The sequence below is a fragment of the Capricornis sumatraensis genome, chromosome 1 (assembly GCF_032405125.1).
Source record: "Capricornis sumatraensis isolate serow.1 chromosome 1, serow.2, whole genome shotgun sequence".
NCBI classification, from domain to species: domain Eukaryota; kingdom Metazoa; phylum Chordata; class Mammalia; order Artiodactyla; family Bovidae; genus Capricornis; species Capricornis sumatraensis.
The window spans coordinates 103,797,339-103,817,778 of NC_091069.1; the positions used below are offsets into that span (position 1 = coordinate 103,797,339).

General features: G+C 45.7%; 1 non-coding gene and 1 pseudogene across 1 annotated transcript; one reads left to right on the forward strand and one right to left on the reverse strand.

Moving 5' to 3' along the window:
• Positions 1-16,241: 16,241 nt before the first annotated feature.
• Positions 16,242-16,314, reverse strand: TRNAR-CCU (transfer RNA arginine (anticodon CCU)). The gene has a single exon. It is a non-coding gene; the product is annotated as a tRNA-Arg (tRNA).
• Positions 16,315-16,963: 649 nt separating this feature from the next.
• On the forward strand, positions 16,964-17,544 carry LOC138075563 (protein BEX3-like; annotated as a pseudogene).
• The last annotated feature ends 2,896 nt before the right edge of the window (positions 17,545-20,440 follow it).

Below are 20,440 nucleotides of genomic sequence, written 5' to 3' on the forward strand. Positions count from 1 at the left end.
TTCCAACTTATGCTTTATCCAGCTTGGCATCTCGCATGATGTACTCTGCATACAAGTTAAATAAGCAGGGTGACAATATACAGCCTTGACATACTCCTTTCCTGATTTGGAACCAGTCTGTTGTTCCATGTCCAGTTCTAACTGTTGCTTCTTGACCTGTATACTGGTTTCTCAGGAAGCAGTTAAGGTGGTCTGGAATTCCCATCTCTTGAAGAATTTTCCACAGTTTGTTGTGATCCACACAGTCAAAGGCTTTTGTGTAATCAACACAACAGAAGTAGAGTTTTTCTGGAACTCTCTTGCTTTTTCTGTGGTCCAACAGATGTTGGCAATTTGATCTCCAATTCCTCTGCCTTTTTCTAAATCCAGCTTGAACATCTGAAAGTTCACAGTTCATGTACTTGGAGAATTTTGAGCATTACTTTGCTAGCATGTGAGATGAGTGCAATTGAGTGGTAATTTGAACATTCTTTGGCATTGCCCTTCTTTGGGGTTGAAATGAAAACTGACTTTCCAGTCCTGTGGTCACTGCTAAGTTTTCTAAATTTGCTGGCATATTGAGTGCAGCACTTTCACAGCATCATCTTTTAGGATTTGAAATAGCTCAACTGGAATTCCATCACCTCCACTAGCTTTGTTCATGGTGATGCTTCCTAAGGCCCACTTGACTTCACATTCCAGGATGTCTGGCTCTAGGTGAGTGATTACACCATCATGGTTATCTGGGTCGAGAAGATGTTTTTGTATAGTTCTTCTGTGTATTCTTGCCACCTTTTCTTAATATCTTCTGCTTCTGTTAGGTCCATACCATTTCTGTCCTTTATCGAGCCCATCTTTGTATGAAATGTTCCCTTGGTATCTCTAATTTTCTTGAAGGGATCTTTAGTCTTTTCCATTCTATTGTTTTCCTTTATTTCTTTGCACTGATTGCTGAGGATGGCTTTCTTATCTCTCCTTGCTGTTCTTTGGAACTCTGCATTCCAATGGTCATATCTTTCCTTTTCTCCTTTGCCTTTAGCTTTTCTTCTTTTCACAGCTCTTTGTAAGGCCTCCTCAGACAACCATTTTGCCTTTTTGCATTTCTTTTTCTTGGGGATGGTCTTGATCACTGCTTCCTGTACAATGTCACGAACCTCTGTCCATAATTCTTCAGGTATCTATCAGATCTAACCCCTTGAATGTAGTTGTCACTTCCACTGTATAATCATGGAATAATTCTTCCATTAGTAGGCCCATATTACCAAAAAAAATGCACTTGATTATTTTTATTATGAACTTTATAGAAAATTTCGTGAAAATTTATTTTCTCTCTGATTATGTAAGCACTTAGATAATATTCTCCATTTTGCCTCTTGACTAGCAACACTAAAACATTTACCACCTGGTCATTTACAGAAAAAGTTAACTCACTTTCGCTTTTAAGCATCAAAATATACACATTTCCCTAGAAATTTTTCAAGTTTTTATCTTTTTGTAAAAATAACACATGCTCATTGTAAATATATATAGAAGGAATAGAATAAAGAAGCTACCCTCACACCCCTGACCCAGAGATAAGTGTTAGAGATTTTGGGAGTACCTTCTAGAAGTGATTTGTGCTAATATTTCCAAAAATGTGCCCTTTGGAACACCAGTTGCTCAAGATGACCCTCAAAAAAGAATGTGTATGATGTTTCTGGATAATATTTTAACAACTCATAAGTGCAAACCATGATAATTTTGAAAAGCTTGGAAAATATAGAAAAGTTTTAAAACATCAGTTGTTTTTTTAAAAAATAAGTCCTGAAACTGTGGTATCAGGGTTCCCAGCGGGATTTGATGGCATCCTCATGCTGGGTAATTGAGAAGAATTTAATAAAGGAACAAAAAGGGTGGGGATTTGGGGAAAGCTGCACGGGATAACGGGCTTCCCAGGTGGCGCTAGTGGTAAAGAACCTGCCTGCCAATACAGGAAACCTAAGAGACTTGGAGTCGATGCCTAGGTCGGGAAGATCCCCTGGAGGAGGGCATGGCAACATACTCAAGTATTCCTGCCTGGAGAATCCCATGAACAGAAGAGCCTGGCAGGCCACAGTCCATAGGGTCGAACACAGTCATGCATGACTAAAGTGACTTAGCATGCATGCGTGCAAGGGATGGCTATTGTTCCTGGAGCCAGCCCAGCTCTGGGTAAGGGTTAGGAGGGTGCAGTGATTTGTTACTAGAACTTGAGAAGAGTAGTTACTTGGAGAAAATCTGATTAAAAAAAAAAATGTGGCCTTCAGTTGAGAGGATGAAACTGTACCTCTGGGACCCCATAGGAAAAGAGCTGAGTTCTCTCAAGACTGATTTCTGACTGATGCTTCCTACTGGCCAAAACCAGTTGGAAGCCAGTGGACAGGCGAGTCTCTGATTTAATCCTTCAGGGCCAGTTCCCCAGGGCACAGAGCTGGGAGAGAAAGGTGAGAGAGGGTGGGCAAGGGGCAGACAGAGAAGATGCACGTCACTGCCAAAGGCACCCAAGTTTGTCCCAAACAAGTGCCAGTCTGTGAATTCGCACAGCAACCCGCCACCTCAGCCACATACAGGCAAATGAAACCACACCCTACACCCTGTAGCTTAAGGTGGCAACAAGATAGAAACAAGATGATGCCCCAGGAGCACCAAGCTTGTTTTGCAGAGTACCAGCTTCCCAGGTGGTACTAGTGGCAAAGAACCCACCTGCCAACTCAGGTAGTGTAAGAGACCTGGGTTCGATACCTGGGTTGGGAAGATCCCCTGGAGAAGGGCATGGCCACCCACTCCAGTATCCTTGCCTCGACAATCCCATGGACAGAGTTGCCCGGCGGGCTACGGTCCGTAGGGTCACAAAGAGCTGGACGCGACTGAAGCGACGGCACACAGAGAAAGCTAAGCAAACAGCTTGCTGACAGCTCCTCCTGACTGAGCACCGTGCAGATGAGCTGAGGGCCTAGAATGACTGCGAGTGAACTTGGGGGGTCACAGGCCAAAAATCCACCGCGTGTTACGCAGGAAGTGCTCCCCGCAAGCTGCACATGCAATCCGTGAAGAGGCTTAAAGGACCTGCATAGAGAACTGTTCTTTAAAGATTTTTTTTACATGGACCATTTTAAAAGTCTGTATTGAATTTATTACAATATTGTTTCTGTTTTTTATGTTTTGGCTTTTTGGCTATGAGGCACGTGGGATCTGAGCTCCCCGACCAGGGATCCAGCTGTACCCCTTGCACTGGAAGGTGAAGTCTTAACCACTGGACCACCAGGGATGTCCCCGTAAGAGAACTCTTGAAGTTTACATAGAAAGTTAAACGTACTTTCCACCAGTCATTTCCCAGCCCCCTCCCTTTATAAGTTGCCACTTTCAGAATAAACATCCCAGTCACAAGGCATGGGAGAGACAGATCCGAACTTTGCCTCCTGTCTCCCTGCTTGTTGTTGTTCAGTCACTAAGCGTGTTCAACACTTTGCAACCCTGTGGACTATAGAATGCCATGCTTCCCTGTCCTTCACTACCTCCCAGAGTTTGCTGAAACTCATGTCCATTGAGTTGATGATGCTATCTAACCGTCTCATCCTCTGTTGTCCTCTTCTTTTGCTTTCGATATTTCCCAGCATTAAAGGCTTTCCCAGTGAGTTGGCTCTTCCCATCAGTTGTCCAAAGTACTGGAGCTTCAGCTTCAGCATCAGTCCTTCCAATGAATATTCAAGGTTGATGTCCTTTAGGATGGACTGATTTCACTCCCTGCTTGGTTGCCCTGCAATAAAGCCTTTTTCTTTCAGCAAAAAAAAAATTGCCCAAAATGATATTTGGGCTTTCATGTGCAGTGGGCAACAAGCCCACTCACTCTGTTACACAAACACATTTGAATCCACGATTTTTTTTTTTTTTTTTTTTGCTGTCCTATGCAGTATGTGGGATTTTAGTTCCCTGACCAGGAATTGAACCCACAGCCCCTAGATCGGAAACACAGAGACTTAACTACTGGACCACCAAGGAAGTCCTTGAATCCATATGTTTAAGACCAGATTTGGGTTCACTGACCTGCTGCTGCTGCTTAGCCACTTCAGTCGTGTCCTGTGGTCTGCAGACTGCCAGGGTCCTCTGTCCATAGGATTCTCTAGGCAAGAATACTGGAGTGGGTTGCCATGCCCTCCTCCAGGGGATCTTCCTGACCCAGGGATCGAACCTGGGTCTCGTACACTGCAGGCAGATTCTTTACCGCTGAGCCACCAGGGAAGCCCAGTGTGCTGCTGTTCTTCTCTAAAAAGAGTCAGAATTCTTTGGAGGGTGACAGCACAATTTGTCAGGATATCCAAAAAGGTGGGGCAAGCCTAGAACATCTTGCTGATCTTTAAAAGTGAGGGAGCCATCAGTAGACTGTCTCAGATGACGTTAGAGAAAGTGCCAACAGGCCACACAAAGACTCCCACAGCTAGAGTGAACAGCAGATTATGCATGAAAAGATAATTATGATCATTGGGATAAGCTCAGCCACAGATCTGTGAAGATTTTTTAAAATGATAAAGTTTTTATAAAAGGGTCTTGTCATGAACCCCGGTATCTGAAATACGTTTACCAAAATTAATTCACTAATGTAAACCTTATGCTTTGATCATCACACAATATGCCTATTAAAAACACAGAAAAATACTGTATATATGAAAAATAGAATGTAAATCTATATAAACATGGAAAATAAATCATAAAATATTAAATGGGGTGGTGTGTCTTGGTTGGATGGCGCTCAAAATGAATTTTCTAGATGGGAAAACAGTGGAAACAGTGACAGCCTTTATTTTGGGGGGCTCCAAAATTACTGCAGGTGGTGACTGCAGCCATGAAATTAAAAGACACTTGCTCCTTGGAAGAAAAGTTATGACCAACCTAGACAACATATTAAAAAGCGGAGAGACAACTTTACCAACAAAGGTCTGTCTAGTCAAAGCTATGGTTTTTCCAGTAGTCGTGTATGGATGTGATAGTTGGACTATAAAGAAAGCTGAGCACCAAAGAATTGATGCTTTTGAACTGTGGTCTTGAGAGTCCCTTGGACTGCAAGGAGTTCCAACCAGTCCACCCTAAAGGAGATTAGTCCTGGATGTTCATTGGAAGGAGTGATGCTAAAGCTGAAACTCCAATACTTTGGCCACCTCGTGAGAAGAACTGACTCATTGGAAAAGACCCTGATGCTGGGAAAGACTGAAGGCGGGAGCAGAAGGGGACAACAGAGGATGAGATGGTTAGATGGCATCACTGACTAGATGGACTTGAGTTTGAGTAAACTCTGGGAGTTGGTGATGGACAGGGAGGCCTGGTGTGCTGCAGTCCATGGGCTCACAAAGAGTCGGACAGGACTGAGGAACTGAACTGAACTGAAAGAAACAGGTGTGCCCACGCTGGCCTGTGTAACCCCGGGCTTGATTTGTCTGCTTGGTTCCGGAGACTCAGGAAGGGGCTTCCTCCTCCGGGTCAGTGTTGGGGCTCCACGAGCACTCTCCCTTCAGCCCTTCACTGCCAACTGTGCCCCCAGTGGCTCCTGCACTCTCCCAGGAGCCATCCCCCCACCTCTACACTCTCTCAGCGGAGTCTGCTCATCAGCAGGTTGAGGTCACCTCGGGAGAGTATAGGGGCACACAGTGCCTGGGGCGCGTGGTTGAGAGAAGCTCGCAACCCCACCCCCCATCCTCCCCGCCCCAAGGTAAATGAACGTCTGAGACAGTGCTTCCCAGAGTTGCACATACGAGCAGAGTACTGGTGCAAGGGGAATGTTGGCACTTTCCTGGAATTCCAGCCTACCCCAGCCCCACCCCACCCATCACCCCCAGCCCAGTATTCTTGCCTGGAGAATTCTGTGGACAGAGGAGCCTGGTGGGCTACAGTCTAAAGGGTCTCAAAAAGTCAGACAGGACTGAGTGCCTAACACTTTGCATGATCCATTCTTCCCCCATGGACGAAGATTTGTGTGGCAGGAGAAAAGGAACAGTACCAAGACTCAGAGCCCTGTCTTGCTGCCTGTTGTCTGAGGCCTGAAAAGTTCTGACCCTCCCAGAGCCCCAGCTTCCTCATCTGATAAACACGATGATAAGACTCCTTTTCTCTTAAGGTTAGTGTGAGTAAAGGAGGAAACAGAACAGGCTCTATCTTGGAAGCAGGACTCCATCTTGGGCCGGACTGTGGACTTTGAGCTATATGCCCAGTAACTATGGAAACAACATACCTACTGGAAAACCAGGCCCCCCGCAAGGAAGAGCCCCAGGGCTCTCTATCGCCTCAAAGAATACCCTAATTATCTGTGTAACCAAAGAGAATCATACATCCTCTTATGCTTATTGAGGTATGACCACAAGCCTATTGATAATTGTCCACTGTTAACTACCTAGGCTTAAGGCATATGAATCGCCGGTTTTAACTTTGATTGTATCTTTCTTTTTTCCTTTGCTCAGACTAGTTTCAGGGAATTTGGGGAGGTGGGTTTGGGCACGTACGCTTAGGGTCTATAAGGTTTTCGTAAACCTGGTCGGGGTCCTGGGCTAAGAGGAGACTGCCTTGGGCGCGCCGACGTAACAGACTGCACTCCACTATCTGCACTGTGCTGAGCGAGTTTGTTTCCTAGAACGCGTGGCTGCAACCTGAGGACTAAATAACCCCATATATGTAGAGCGCCTTGCTCAGGGAGTACCCACCCCCACTCCTGGGTGTTGGTATCTGTCATCCATATTCACATTGCAAAACATGGTACTTACCACAGAAAGCTGCACCTTGCTTAGTCGTGTGCGTGTGTGTGAACGGCACCCCACTCCAGTGCTCTTGCCAGGAAAATCCCGTGGACGGAGGAGCCTGGTGGGCTGCAGTCCATGGGGTCGCTAGGAGTCGGACAGACTGAGAGACTTCACTTTCACGCATTGGAGAAGGCAATGGCACCCCACTCCAGTGCTCTTGCCAGGAAAATCCTGTGGACGGAGGAGCCTGGTAGGCCACAATCCATGGGGTCGCTAGGAGTCGAACACGACTGAGCAACTTCACTTTCACTTTTCACTTTCATGCATTGGAAAAGGAAATGGCAACCCACTCCAGTGTTCTTGCCTGGAGAATCCCAGGGACGGGGGAGCCTGGTGGGCTGCTGTCCCTGGGGTCGCACAGGGTCGGACACGACTGAAGCGACTTGGCAGCAGCAGCAGCAGCAGCAGTGTGTCTGTGTGCTCAGTCGTGTCAGACTCTGTGACTCCACGGACGGCAGTCCACCAGGCTCCTCTGTCCATGGAATTTTCCAGGCAATAATACTTGAGTGGGTTGCTATTTCCTTCTCCAGGGGATCTTCCTGACCCACGGATCAGACCTGAGTCTCTTGTGTCTCCTGCATTGGCAGGTGGATACCTAGAGAAGACCCACTAAGTTGTTGGTGTCACTAATGAAATTCTGGGACTCTTGAGGGCAAAGACTAAAATTAAACTTAGTTCAATGCTGGTTTTGCAACAGCTGTGTCTTGGAATGAATGAATGGAATAAATGAATGACACATTTATTCATTATCCCGAGTGTTCCAGCTATGAAGAATAGGAACTGTTTGGATAGGTATCTTTGTGTTTTTATAGGCTTTTTGGAAGTTGCGGATAATTTACAGGAAACATGCCTAGGATCCACACAGAATCCTGACCAGGAAGATGTAGAAATTGAGTCTATGGCCAAGAATTAGATAAGCAAATAAACATTTATTTTTTAATTTATTTACTAATTTATTTGGCTGTGCTGGATCTTAGATATGGCTTGTGGGGCATCGTTCCCTGACCAGGGATTGAACCCAGGCCTCCTGCTTTGGAAGCAAGGAGTCTTAATCAGTGAAACCAGGGAGGTGTCTAAATAAACATTTGGATCTTAAATAAAATACTTGGTTTGGGCTATGGGTGGTACATCAAGGAAGCTAAGGAAAAATAATCATGATACAGTAAAAAACATTTTTTCTCAACCAGAAATTTCAAAAAAATCAATTTTTTCAACAGCTACAAGGTTTTCATCGAACTAACCTCTTGTTATCACGAGCTGGAAGAGTTAGCTTGCTCTGGTGACAAACATTTTTCGAAGCTTGCTGTGCAGTCAAAGCCTATGTGGGCAGACTTGTGCGTTGCTGATGCTGCTGAACATGGCGGGAAAGTCACAATTTGCAGCCTTGTTTCCAGTCAGCCAGGAATGCCCTGAGAAGGGGGAGAATCATTAATAGAATGATTATAACCATTAAGAGAATAATCATTAATCATTAATAGAGGAGCTGCATGGAACGCACCTCCTGCTTCATCAGTCTGAATGGCATCTCGTCACACACTGAACAGCAGGCTCGCTCCTCTCAGATGCAGCGCTTGTACTGCTGGGAGGACAGCAGATAGATGCTGACGATTAAATGGAGATTTCAGAAATATAAGCAGACTCTACTGATTCCAAGATGCTGAGCACATCTATTGAAACTCTACGCTTAATTTCAAGAAGAGCAAACTCCGAAACCTTGCTGAATGAGTCACTTCCTGTCTCTCGCCCACCCGCGTTCACATGTCAACTAATAGACGTAGTTCTTATGTGACACCAGATGTCTGCTTGTTCTTTGGTTGAAATGATCAAATAAGTGAATGTTGGGAAGACACACTGGTGCAGAAAGTGACCATACTTTAGCCTGTCGATATTCAAGGGTTTGGCTGTGAGTGTGAAGAGAGATCAGGTGAGGGGGTGTCATGACTTAGAAAAGAGTAGTGTTGGGACATGTCGAGAATATTTTATTTTTTTAACACATCAAGGATTACTTTTATTTAAAAACAAATATTTATGTGTATGTATATATTGCAGCCCTTAAGGAAAATAACAAAGTCCCTTTATTTGAAATTCAGTGTAAACAGGTATACAATTTTAAACTATAAATTCATCGTTTTTTTCTTTCGTATTTAAATGATGTAAAAGCTCTTGTTCTCTTCAAAGGCATCTGTGTCTTGGAATTACAGTAACTTCTCAGTAATTTCTTCACTAGTCTGTTCGATGTAATATACATTTATTGAAGAAATCTTAGAAAATGTTGTTGTTCAGTTGCCCAGTCATTTCTGATTCTTATTCAGCGACACTGATTCTGATTCAGTAACACCACGGACTGCAGCACGCCAAACCTCCCTGACCCTCACTCTGTCCTGGAGTTTGCCCAAGTTCATGTCCATTGCATCAGTGATGCCATCTAGCCATCTCATCCTCTGATGCCCTCTTCTCCTGCCCTCAGTCTTTCCCAGTATTAGGGTCTTTTCCAGTGAGTTCACATCAGTTGACCAAAATATTGGAGCTTTCACTTCAGCATCAGTCCCTCCAATGATTATTCAGGGCTTAGAAAATACAGGTAAGCAAAAGGAAGGAAACAAAAGTCACCCACAACCCTACTACCCAAGAGAACCGCTGTCAGCATTTTGAAGTTGATGTAGGTCTGAAAGATGTTCGCACAGAGGCTGATGTGTGGTTAACAGTGCAGACTGTGGGGCCCAAGCCCTGCTCCTCAGTAATGAGGCATTGATTAAGCTATTTGGCTACTTTACATCTCAGTTTCTTTAGCTGTAAAATGGAGAAAATAATACTACCTTGCTCCAAGTGTTGATATGGGTAGGTGAGTTCCTATTTCTAAAGCACTCAGAATAAGTGCTGGCACATGCCAGCCATATGGTAAAACAACATGCCAATTGCATAATTTTCTTTTTCTCTTTTTTTAAAACTGAAATAACAGGCAAAACAACCTAAGGTAGAAAAAATCAAAGCAGTGATTCACCCTGGGGACAGACATTGATTAAGAAGGGTATGAGGGTACTTTCTGGTGTAATGAATAATGTTTACACCTTGGTAGGCATTTGACTTGACACAGATATGTTAGTTTGTCTAAAGTTTGAAAATTTTACATTTTTAAGGTTTATGTATTTCATTATATGTAAATTTTATTTTAATTTTAGATGAATAAACACTGGAAGCAAATATGGAAATATTGTTAATGATGTTCATGCTTAAGTATTGAGGGGAGAGTGTACCGGTGTGGAGAAGGGGGCAGCAGAGGATGAGATGGTCGGATGGCATCACTGACTCAATGGACATGAATCTGAGCAAACTCCGGGAGACAGTGAAGGACAGAGGAGCCTGGCATGCTGCAGTCCATGGGGTTGCACAGAGTTGGACCTGATTTAGTGACCGAACAACAACAACAATACTGGCGTGTGTAATTTACTTTGAAATGCATCAAAAAATGGGGTAGACTGATGGATGGATAGAGGGTTGCCCAGATGGATAGAAAAACAATAAAGCAAGTATACTAAAATGTTAGTGTTAGAATTGAAGCAGTGTTCATCATAAAATTCTTTCATTGGTATTTTTCACAATAAAAATTTTTATAATAATATATAAAGTATGGGGAAAAGAATATATAATACTGTGGTACTGTTTAACTTGCTCTTTTTGCTCTAAGATGTATCATGATAGTCCTATGTTATTAGTCTTTTCTATAAATATAATCATTATAATATATTCTATAGATTAATGAAATTAACTCAACCACTGTTATATATTTCAATTAATTCTGAATTCATTACAAAGCAGTGAGAAGAATGCTTCATGAATGAACTATCATTAATACCCTCAAAGACTTTTGAGAAAACATTTTATCCATAAAACTAGAATAAGACACCCTTAAAAAAATAGAGGCCTTTAAAAAAAAAAAAATAGAGGCCTTGGTAGGGAGGGATAAATTAGGAGTTTGGGATTAACAGATCCACGCTAGTATATACAAAACAAATAAAAAGAACCTACTGTAGAGCATGCTACTGCTGCTGCTGCTGCTGAGTCGCTTCAGTCGTGTCCGACTCTGAGCGATCCCAGAGACAGCAGCCGACCAGGCTCCCCCGTCCCTGGGATTCTCCAGGCAAGAACACTGGAGTGGGTTGCCATTTCCTTCTCCAGTGCATGAAAATGGAAAGTGAAAGTGAAGTCGCTCAGTCGGGGCTGACTCTTAGCGACCCCATGGACTGCAGCCTACCAGGCTCCCCTGTCCACGGGATTCTCCAGGCAAGAGTACTGGAGTGGGTGCCTTCGCCTTCTCCAACTGTAGAGCATAGGGAACTATATTCAATATCTTGTAATAACCTATAGAGAATATATATGTATGTGTATGTCTATATATATGGGGTTTCTCTGGTGGCTCAGTGATCTCGAGATACATTGACTAGAGATCATACATACGTAGTAAATTTATAAAGAAAAGCAAAAGAATAGCTAACATAAAATTCAGGGAAGTGGTTGCCTTTGGTAGGGGGATGGTGGGAGGAACCATTGGAGCCCCCCACGGGGTTTCTGAGGTGCCAGGGTGATGGGCACATAGGTGTGTGATCTCTTTTCCTGTTTCCTTGGCACGTTGGTCTCAGGCAGTAGTTTGTATTCCAAACCTTCCTGAAGCCTGCCTTCAGCTGTGTGTCTGCCTCTGAGAAGAGCTTGGTGATCCCCGTCACACCAGGCCCAATCATGCAGATGTTGTGTCTATGCTTGTTGGCTTGCTTTAGAGTTGGCTGGGGACTTCCCTGGCGGTCCAGGGGTTAGGACTCTGAGCTTCCATTGCAGGGCGTGTGGGTTCTATCCCTGATCAGGGAACTAAAATGCTGCACAGCGAGGTTGAAATAATAATAATAGAAGATACACAGTTGGGAAAATTATAGTGCCTGGGGGAAAAAAAGTGATTAGAACTTGGGACTGCTCCGAACCAGCAGTCTGTGCTGGGGAGGATTAATAGGCAAGAATTAGAGCCGCCGAGCTGAAACCAAAATCAGACTCTAGAGAGAAAGGTGGGCAGGAGTGCAGTGCAGGTTTCTTTCTTTTTTTTTTTCCTTGGCCATAGAAATTGCAGGGGATGGCATGGTCCGGATTGGGAAGCCTAACGGAGGATCTGCCCAGTATAAGGAGGAGATAAGCCGGTCAAGAAGAGTCTCTCCTCCATCTGTGGCGGGAGCCAGTCCTCAAAATGACAGTCACCGCCCACCTGGCTTGGGATGGATCTGTCATGGAGTCAGTATTGTTCCAATGCCAAGCCATGCCTTGACACGTGACTGCCTTTGCAGGAGTCTACATTTATGCATAGTTATGATATTATCTCATTTTAAAATGAGCATATGGAAACCTGCAGGCCGAGATGAATTCTCAGTTCCCTACAAATCAGCCACCTGGTGAGGTGGGGCTGCATAGTCAGCCTCATAGTGCGTTCAGGCACAGCCACCCAACCTACAGCCACGCTGCTAAACACACCAAATGCCTGCAACCCGTTATCTTTGTGAGTGCTAGAATGTGGGGGAAGAGCCAACAGTCATTCAGAACGAGGTGGACTGAGGCATTCCTTGACAAACCGGTGATTAGGACTCAGTGTTTTCACTGCAGAGACCCAACTCCTGGTCGGGAGCCAGGATCCCACGAACGGCTCAGTATGGAGAAAAAAATAAAGAAAAAACCGAGTGTGTTGTGTCGAAGGGCCATCAGGTTTCATAGGGTCATGTGGGATAAGAAAAGAAGGATATGACAAAGAATGAGACAGTCTTCCTGTGTTTATGTCACAAACTGCCTCCAAATACAGCGTTCCATAGATGCTTTTGAGAAAAAATACTTCCTGCACTGTTCCAGGCACCCTGCAGGCCTATGGAGTAGGTAAAACTACCCTGTTACACAGACAATGCACCCGAGGTCCAGAGTCACTAAGAACTTACCCAGATTGCACAGCTAGTAAGGGGTGAAATTTGAATTTGAACCCAGGCAGTCTGACACAAGACTCCATGCTTTAAAAAAAATTTTTTTTAATTTATTTTTGGCTGCGCTGGTCTCTGCTGCTGTGTGCGGGCTTTCTCTAGTTGCAGTGAGCAGGGGGCTTCTCTTGGGTTGAGCACAGGCTCTAGGCACCTGGGTCTTCAGTAGTTGCAGCACGCAGGCTCAGCAGTTGGGGCTTGAAGGCTCTGGAGCACAGGCTCAGTAATTGTGATACATGGGCTGAGTTGCCTCCCTGCTAGGATGTGGGATCTTCCTGGACTAGGTATTGCACCTGCGTCCCCTGCATTGCAAGGTGGATTCTTAACCTCTGGGCCACCAGGAAAACCCAAGACTCCATGCTTTTAATCACTACAAGTTGCCTCTTGGTTAAAACAAGGGCATTGCCTCTTAAGGTGAAGACTCGGAAGAGAACAAATCTTTCTTAGAAACATACACAAATGAAAGGGTTAGAAAATCAATTTTGCCTCTACATATCTAAACCATATATTCATATATACATTATATATAAATGTTATGTATAATGTATATACATTATATATAAATATATTACATATATAATGTATATTTATATTTATATATATAAAATCTGTCTGGTTTTGGTCCAGCCCTGGAACCTAGTACAGTGACTGGCACATAGGAGACAATATATTTTGCTAAGTGAAGATGTGAGTGAAGGAATAAAGTAGTTCAAAGTGTGCATTAATGGGTCAATGGGTGTTCTAGGCAAAGAGGGAGATATCATTTACTGAGTCTCTTCTCCTTGTAGAAGGGAATCAATAAATAATAAATGTCCTTGGGAATCAATAAGTGTCCTTGTAGGACACTGTGTTTTCTGAAGTCACTTGATTTAACCTCACTCTAACTCTATAAGGTATATGTTCAATTCCAGGTCAAGACCCATTTCACCATCCAACATGCAAGTTACCAAAGGCCTTTTGGGTAACCCAGAACTCCTCTTTACCAGCCCCCAGAGTTCGAGGCTCCCTGGTGTTTCAATGCCATTTCCAGCATTCCATGATCCCTGCCCATGGTCCCTCCATCAGACGCCCCTAGTCTCCTGCCCCGCCTCCTGCGATAGCCTCCCAGCCGCACTCCCTGTCTCTGGTTCCCCACCCCGACCCTTCCACTATCCATCCAAGTATCACCTTCCCCATAACTAGCTCTGCCAGGAAACCCCTCTAAAGAGCATCCAGGCAAGTCAGTTGTCTTCTCTGGGCCTCAGTTTCTTCCTTGGTATAATGGGGAAAAATCAATCTATTTCATAGGACTTTGTGGGAATTAAATGAGATAATGTATGCTAAAATGGTACTTTGCAAATGCTTGCCAAAGGCATGATACATAGTATGGTTTCATTTTTGCTTAATCTAAATGTTGGTCCTCCTAATCAAACACCTGCTATAAAGTTCCTCCCAAACCAGAAATCTGCTCTGGCTTCCCATTGTCTGCTGTGCGTGCTTAGTTGCTCAGTCGTGTCTGACTCTGTGACTCTTTGGACTATAGCCCTCCAGGCTCCTCTGCTCATGGAATTTTCTGGGTAAGAATACTGGAATGGGATGCCATTTCCTACTCCAGGGGATCTTCCTGACCCAGAGATCAAACCTGCATCTCTTGCACTGGCAGGTGGGTGCTATGCCACTGAGCCACCTGGGAAGCTCCAAGCATGCTGGAGAGGTTGCCGTTTCCTTCTCCAGTGGCTCTTCCCAACCCAGGGATTGAATCTGTGTCTCTTATGTCTCCTGCATTGGCAAGTGGATTCTTTACCACTATTGCCACCTGGGAAGCCCCATTGTCTCCTAGGAAAAAGCAAAATCTCTTTACAATGGCATTGTTTTTTCAAGAGATTCTAAGTTGTAACAACAACATAAGTCACTCAGTCATGTCTGACCCCATGGACTATAGCCTGCCAGGCTCCTCTGTCCGTGGGGATTCTCCAGGCAAGAATACTGGAGTGGGTAGGGTATCCCTTCTCCAGGGGATCTTCCCGACCCAGAAATCGAACCGGGGCCTCCTGCATTGCAGGGGATTCTTTACCAGCTGAGCCACTAGGGAAGCCCACCCAAATTATGTCTCATTGTTCCATTCCTTACATTTGCCCTGCACTCAGCTGAATTCCTCAGTGGCTTAGCAGGTAAAGAATCTGCCTGCAATGCTGGAGACACAGGAGATGCAAGTTTGACCCCTGGGTCAGAGAGATCCCCTGGAGGAGGAAATGGCAACCCACTCCAGTATTCTTTCCTGGGAAATCCCATGGACAAAGCCTGCCGAGCTACAGTCCACAGGGTCACGAAGAATCGGACATAACTGAGCAGGGGCCCACGCAGCTGAATCGAGCTCTTAACACTTGGGACTTGCCTCCGTCTTTCTGCCTTTGTGCTGTTATTTTCTCTGTGTCTCCCTGAAATCTTTCCCACTCCCTGTCTCTACTGAAATCCTGGTGTGCATTTTTACATCACAACTACAAAGCCTCTGCTGCTGCTGCTGCTGCTGCTGCTGCTAAGTCGCTTCAGACGTGTCCGACTCTGTGCGACGCCATAGACGGCAGCCCCCCAGGCTCCCCGGTCCCTGGGATACAAAGCCTCACTGACTCCTAAATCAGAAGTGAGCGCTGACTGTCCAGCGCCCCCTTGTGGCACTGACTGCATTCTGCTTTTTATTTGCAGTTCCTCAGGTTTTATTTTTCCTGTAAGACTGGTTCTCAAGGTTTCTAGTTGTGGCTCATTTTTCTCTGTGTACCCACAAATGCTCATGGAGTTTAGTGCACATATACATATTTCAGAGGTAACTAAATGAGGTGACAGGTCTTACGGTGCAGAAATACAGGGCCTAGGAGCCTGAGTAACCCTATGTCTGGTTTCGGGCTTAAGAAGTAGTGAATCCTGAAGGTCATCTTTGGAGAGAGGCCACACAATGGGGCCCACACAAACTGAAATGAGGCTAGAGCTGAGCCAACTTGCTAACTAATGTCCCCTCAACGGTGTGTGCCTTTCGGAGTGCTTCCAGGTCGTTCAGCTTCCTGGGAATAATTCTGTTTTTAAATTTTTTCAAAAAAATCTTTATTTTTCAAATAAATTTAAAATTTATTTTGAATTTTTTCAAAACAACTTTCATTCCCTGGTCAGGGAACTAAGATCACACATGGCACATGGTGTGGCCAAAAAAAAAAAAAAGTGCACTAATCACCACAGTTGCATTTTAGAATATTTTTATCACAATAAGAAACTGTTTTCCCATTAGCAGTTACCCACCATGCATCCTCTCCTACACCGCACCTATCTCCCTCACTCTATTCCCACCTTATCGACAACCAGTCATTTATTGGGTTGGCCAAAAATTTCGTTCAGGAGCCGCTCCATGATCCAATTTACGAGTTTCCAAATGGCTGTCTTACTTGCGGCATGTGGGATTTTTTTTTTAGTTATGGCAGTCAAACTCTTAGTGATCCAGTTCCCTGTCCAGGGATCGAACCTGGGCCCACTGCATCAGGAGGGCAGAGTCTTAGCCATTGGACCACCAGGGAAGGCCCGTGCCTGAATTTTAAGGACGACAAAATGCCACTCACCTAAAGAGACAAGGGAGCTACAAGTCACACAGCTGCTGAGGAGCAGAGCTGTCACAGGATTTGACTGTCCCTTGGAAGGCCTAGTTAGATATACCAACACAGTCAGGGCTGCAAATATCTTGCCTCTGGGGGCCAAGCAGCTAACACCAAGGAGTGAGGGATTCAGGAGAAAGAAAACAGGTTCTGTGAGAGACGCATGTGCACCTACTAAGGGTGGCAGCTGCTGGATGTGGGTCTCATGTGGCTGGTATTCTGACTCTTTTCTGGATCCCATCCACATGGTGTGAACTATCGCAATTTTTAAATAAGGCACCAATATTGGAGTCAAAATATCTCCATAGGTCCAAGTTTGGCCCAGCAGATGGCCATTCAGGATGAATTCCTTAAGCCTCCTTTAATTCATTTTTCAAAAGCAAACAGCCAATTCCTGTCTGGGTACAAGCTCTGCGCTGCCCTGCACACAGTGGGATGGCATCAGGCCCCAGGGCAAGCTGAGCAGGTCTATGAAACTAAACGTGATAGCAGCACACTTGAGGCAAGAATTGGAAGGAGCAGGAGACAGTGAGGATGGGCCCAGAAAAATAACCAAGGGGAAAAAAATCTCATCATGGCAAATATCCACCAGGGAAACGGAGAAATGGAGCAGCCTGTGCAGAATGGAGAGAAGGACACCCTTTGGGAGAGGGTGAAGGCCACGAGCCAGAAAGAAATCAGATGGGGACAGGCTTGCAGACTTGCCTCTAATTCCCAGAGTGCGAGCATGCTAAGTCATGTCCGACTCTTTGCAACCCTATGGACCATAGCCTGCCAGGCTCCTCTGTCCATGGGATTCTCCAGGCAAGAACACTGGAGTGGCTTGCCATGCTCTCCTCCAGGGGATCTTCCTGACCCAAGGATCGAACTCATGTCCCTTATGTCTCCTGAATTGGCAGGAGGGTTCTTTACCACTAGTGCCACCTGGGCAGCCTGATGGGCCGTACCTAACAGGCAGGTCAACAGTGGGATGGGTGGAGATGGAGATGATATGGAAGTGTTCATGGAAGAGATGAGAGAAAGCAGGAGAAAACTTTGGGAGCTGCAATTCAGGAATAGTCTGTGTATGCTCCTGGGGGCGCTCTCTAATCGCCGAATCGCCGTGACCATCATGATGAATTTTGCCTTGTGCCCTGGCTCCTGCCATTTCCATGAGATTATCACTGTGATTCCCACTGTTGTTCTCTTTCCTTGCATTGTCCTGATAATGCCTTTACTGATCTGTTTTCTGTGACCCTTATGTAATTTCCATGTGTCAGGTGGGTTCTGTGTTACCAGCCTCTAACTGGAGATTGCCTTGGCACACAATCTAAGTATCTGTCAACAGTAAAGTTTTACCCATTTGTGCCGGGGTCCAGCCCCGGTGGATCCAGAGAATTCAAAGGGTGGACGGCATTGGCGTGAAAAGACTTGTTTATTTATAATATAAGATTAGATTAAGAAACTATAGTGTAGTAAGAAGATTAAGTGAAGAAAGAGGGCTGAATAGCTTGGTTTACGCGGAAGACCAATACAATTCCAGACAAGGAATTTGCACCATCTATGTTGGGCCACCGGCGCCCGCTTGAATATCTAAGGGTGCCTCGCCTTAAGCTCCCTTTCTCGCGGGTCTTTACAGCCAGGGCAAATAAGTAGACCTGGCGAGCCTCCGCGCCCCAGGTGGAGATTCAGCTTGAAATTAAAGTAAAGAGCAGAGAGAGGGGAAGGGAGAGAAAAAGAGAGAGAGAGAGAGACACGGGGGGAGCCAGATTCCCCAGAAACCAGGCCGAGAGACTAGTTCGAGAAACTGGTCCCATCCTTTATTGTTCAGAAGGCCTTTTATACTTTTGATAAAACACGGAGATCAATGGGTAACACAAAATTATGTAGCATTCGCAGCCCAGACTCTTTCTATATATCATTTTGTATACAAAAGGTCTCAGGTGATTTACATTATCTTCTGGCCAAGAGGCTTGTTAACACTTTTTGGCTCTCCTCCTTAATGAATGTTAATTTTGTTTCCCCTGAAGTGTTTTTCTTTAATCTACATCTCCTTAAAGCACTAAAGTTACATCTCTATAGAACAAAGGCGCAGTGGGTTATAACAAAGAAGGTACTCAACTCAAAGATCCAATGTTGCTAATACAAGGTCTACTACTTGTTTTTCTATATACCAACTATATCTAAAAATAAAGGATATGAAAATTTAGCAGCAAGCATTGGCTCAACAAATGAAACTTTTAATCAGTCCTATTCTAAAGATTTTGACTCTTCGGAAGCCCCTACATTCCTAGGATGTTTTAAGCTTCCCGTGCCTCCTGCGGTCAGGAGGCCTCAAACAATCACACGCGCAGCTGTACGAGTCCTGCAGGCAGGTTAGAAAGCCATCAGAGGGGTTTTTTGGATTGAAACACTCTTTCAAATGTAGAAGACTAAAGCCCTGAATTGACTTTTTCCAGAAAATGTCACAAGAGTGGAAAAGCAGAGCACAAAAGCCGGCAGATTTTTGTTGGGGTACATGCTTAGGAATTTCCAGAGGGGCCCCTGAAGTCTGAGCACGCCTTGCGTATGTCAGCTTCCTTCCTCATGACCTTGTCACGGGCGGGATTCCTCACACTGGCTCCCAGCACATGTGCATGAAAAAATGTAGTTAATAAAGCAATTTTAAAAAAAGCAAACAGGCTCTAAGTAACCATTCAGCTCTTCATCACCATTCCATGTAACTGTTATTGTTCAGTCTTTAATTGTTCTTACATAGTCTTCGTGTCTGACTCTTTGTGACCCCATGGACAGCAGCGTGCCAGGCTTCCCTATCCTTCATGTTAGGTAAAAGACGACCAGGACCCTGAAAAGAGTGTCTAACAGGCTTTTTAATGGCGAAGCGCTCCCAGGCGCGGTTCCCGGACCTGAAGGAGGCAGGTCGAGGAAGACCGCCCCCAACCGTGATGCGGGTGGCTTTTGTACGCTAGTTGCGAGGGATGGTCAGGCTAGATGGATGGGGGTTTGGATAGGTCGCCAGGGCGAGGCGTCGCGGGCTGACAGGTCCTTCTACGTGGCTGGGGTGGGGCGGCTTTAGCCGGCGAAGTGTGCTGTCATTGGTCCCCGGGATCCGGGAGGCGCCCTCCGTTAGGGATTTCCCCCCCCACCCCCAGCGGGGGAGAGGAGGGGAGGCTCATCGAGGCAACCAGGGAAGTGTGCTGTCATTGGTCCCCGGGATCTGGGAGGATCCTCCGTTAGGGACCTCGCTGGCGGGAGGGAGAGGAGGGGCGGCCCATCATGGCCCCCGGGGTGCGACCTTACACTTCACTATGTCCCTGAGTTTGCGCACACTCAAGTCCATTGAGTTGGTGATGCCCGTCGAACCATCTCATCCTGTGTAGCTAACCCTTCTCCTCCTGCCCTCAATCTTTCCCAGCATCAGGGTCTTTTTTACAGAGTAGAACTGGTTGACTAGTGGTAGGAGGGCAGAGGTGCCTCTTGCCCCTCTCCATGGCAGGGGATGGGGGTGGGGGGCGCTTCATTGTTGGAGAAGAAATTAAGTCACTGTCTTCAACGAGTTGGCCCTGGCGGGAGGGCAGCTGCTTCCTTCACTGATGTTCCTGGGGCCTTGGAAAGGGCCCTCCTGCAGAACGTGACAAGCATTTAGGGGCAAAGGGGAGTCGCCTGGGTGCCCAGAACGAAGGTCGCGGAAGCATGGGTTCTAGGTGGGGGTAGGTGAGGAACAGAGCTTTGTTATCAATTGTTTAATACAGAGGAAAAACCGAAAGGAAGATAACACACACACACACACACACACACACATACACGGTTCAGTCTCTTGCAAGATGCGAGTTTCCTCAGCCAGAAATCCGGCTCATTAGCCTGCATAGCTCATAGGACTGTTACCAGAGGAAAAAGGGGTTAGAAGAGCACTTGGGACAGGATGGGGTGCTAAGCAGACATACGTTTCGCTTGACGTGGGAAGTCTTTGGGAGCCGAAGGCCAGAGCCCAGGAGAGTACGGGCCGTGGCTCCGGAACCATCGTTCGAGGGTACCAGGATTCGCCGGTCCCAAATCGGAGCGCAGGCGCCCG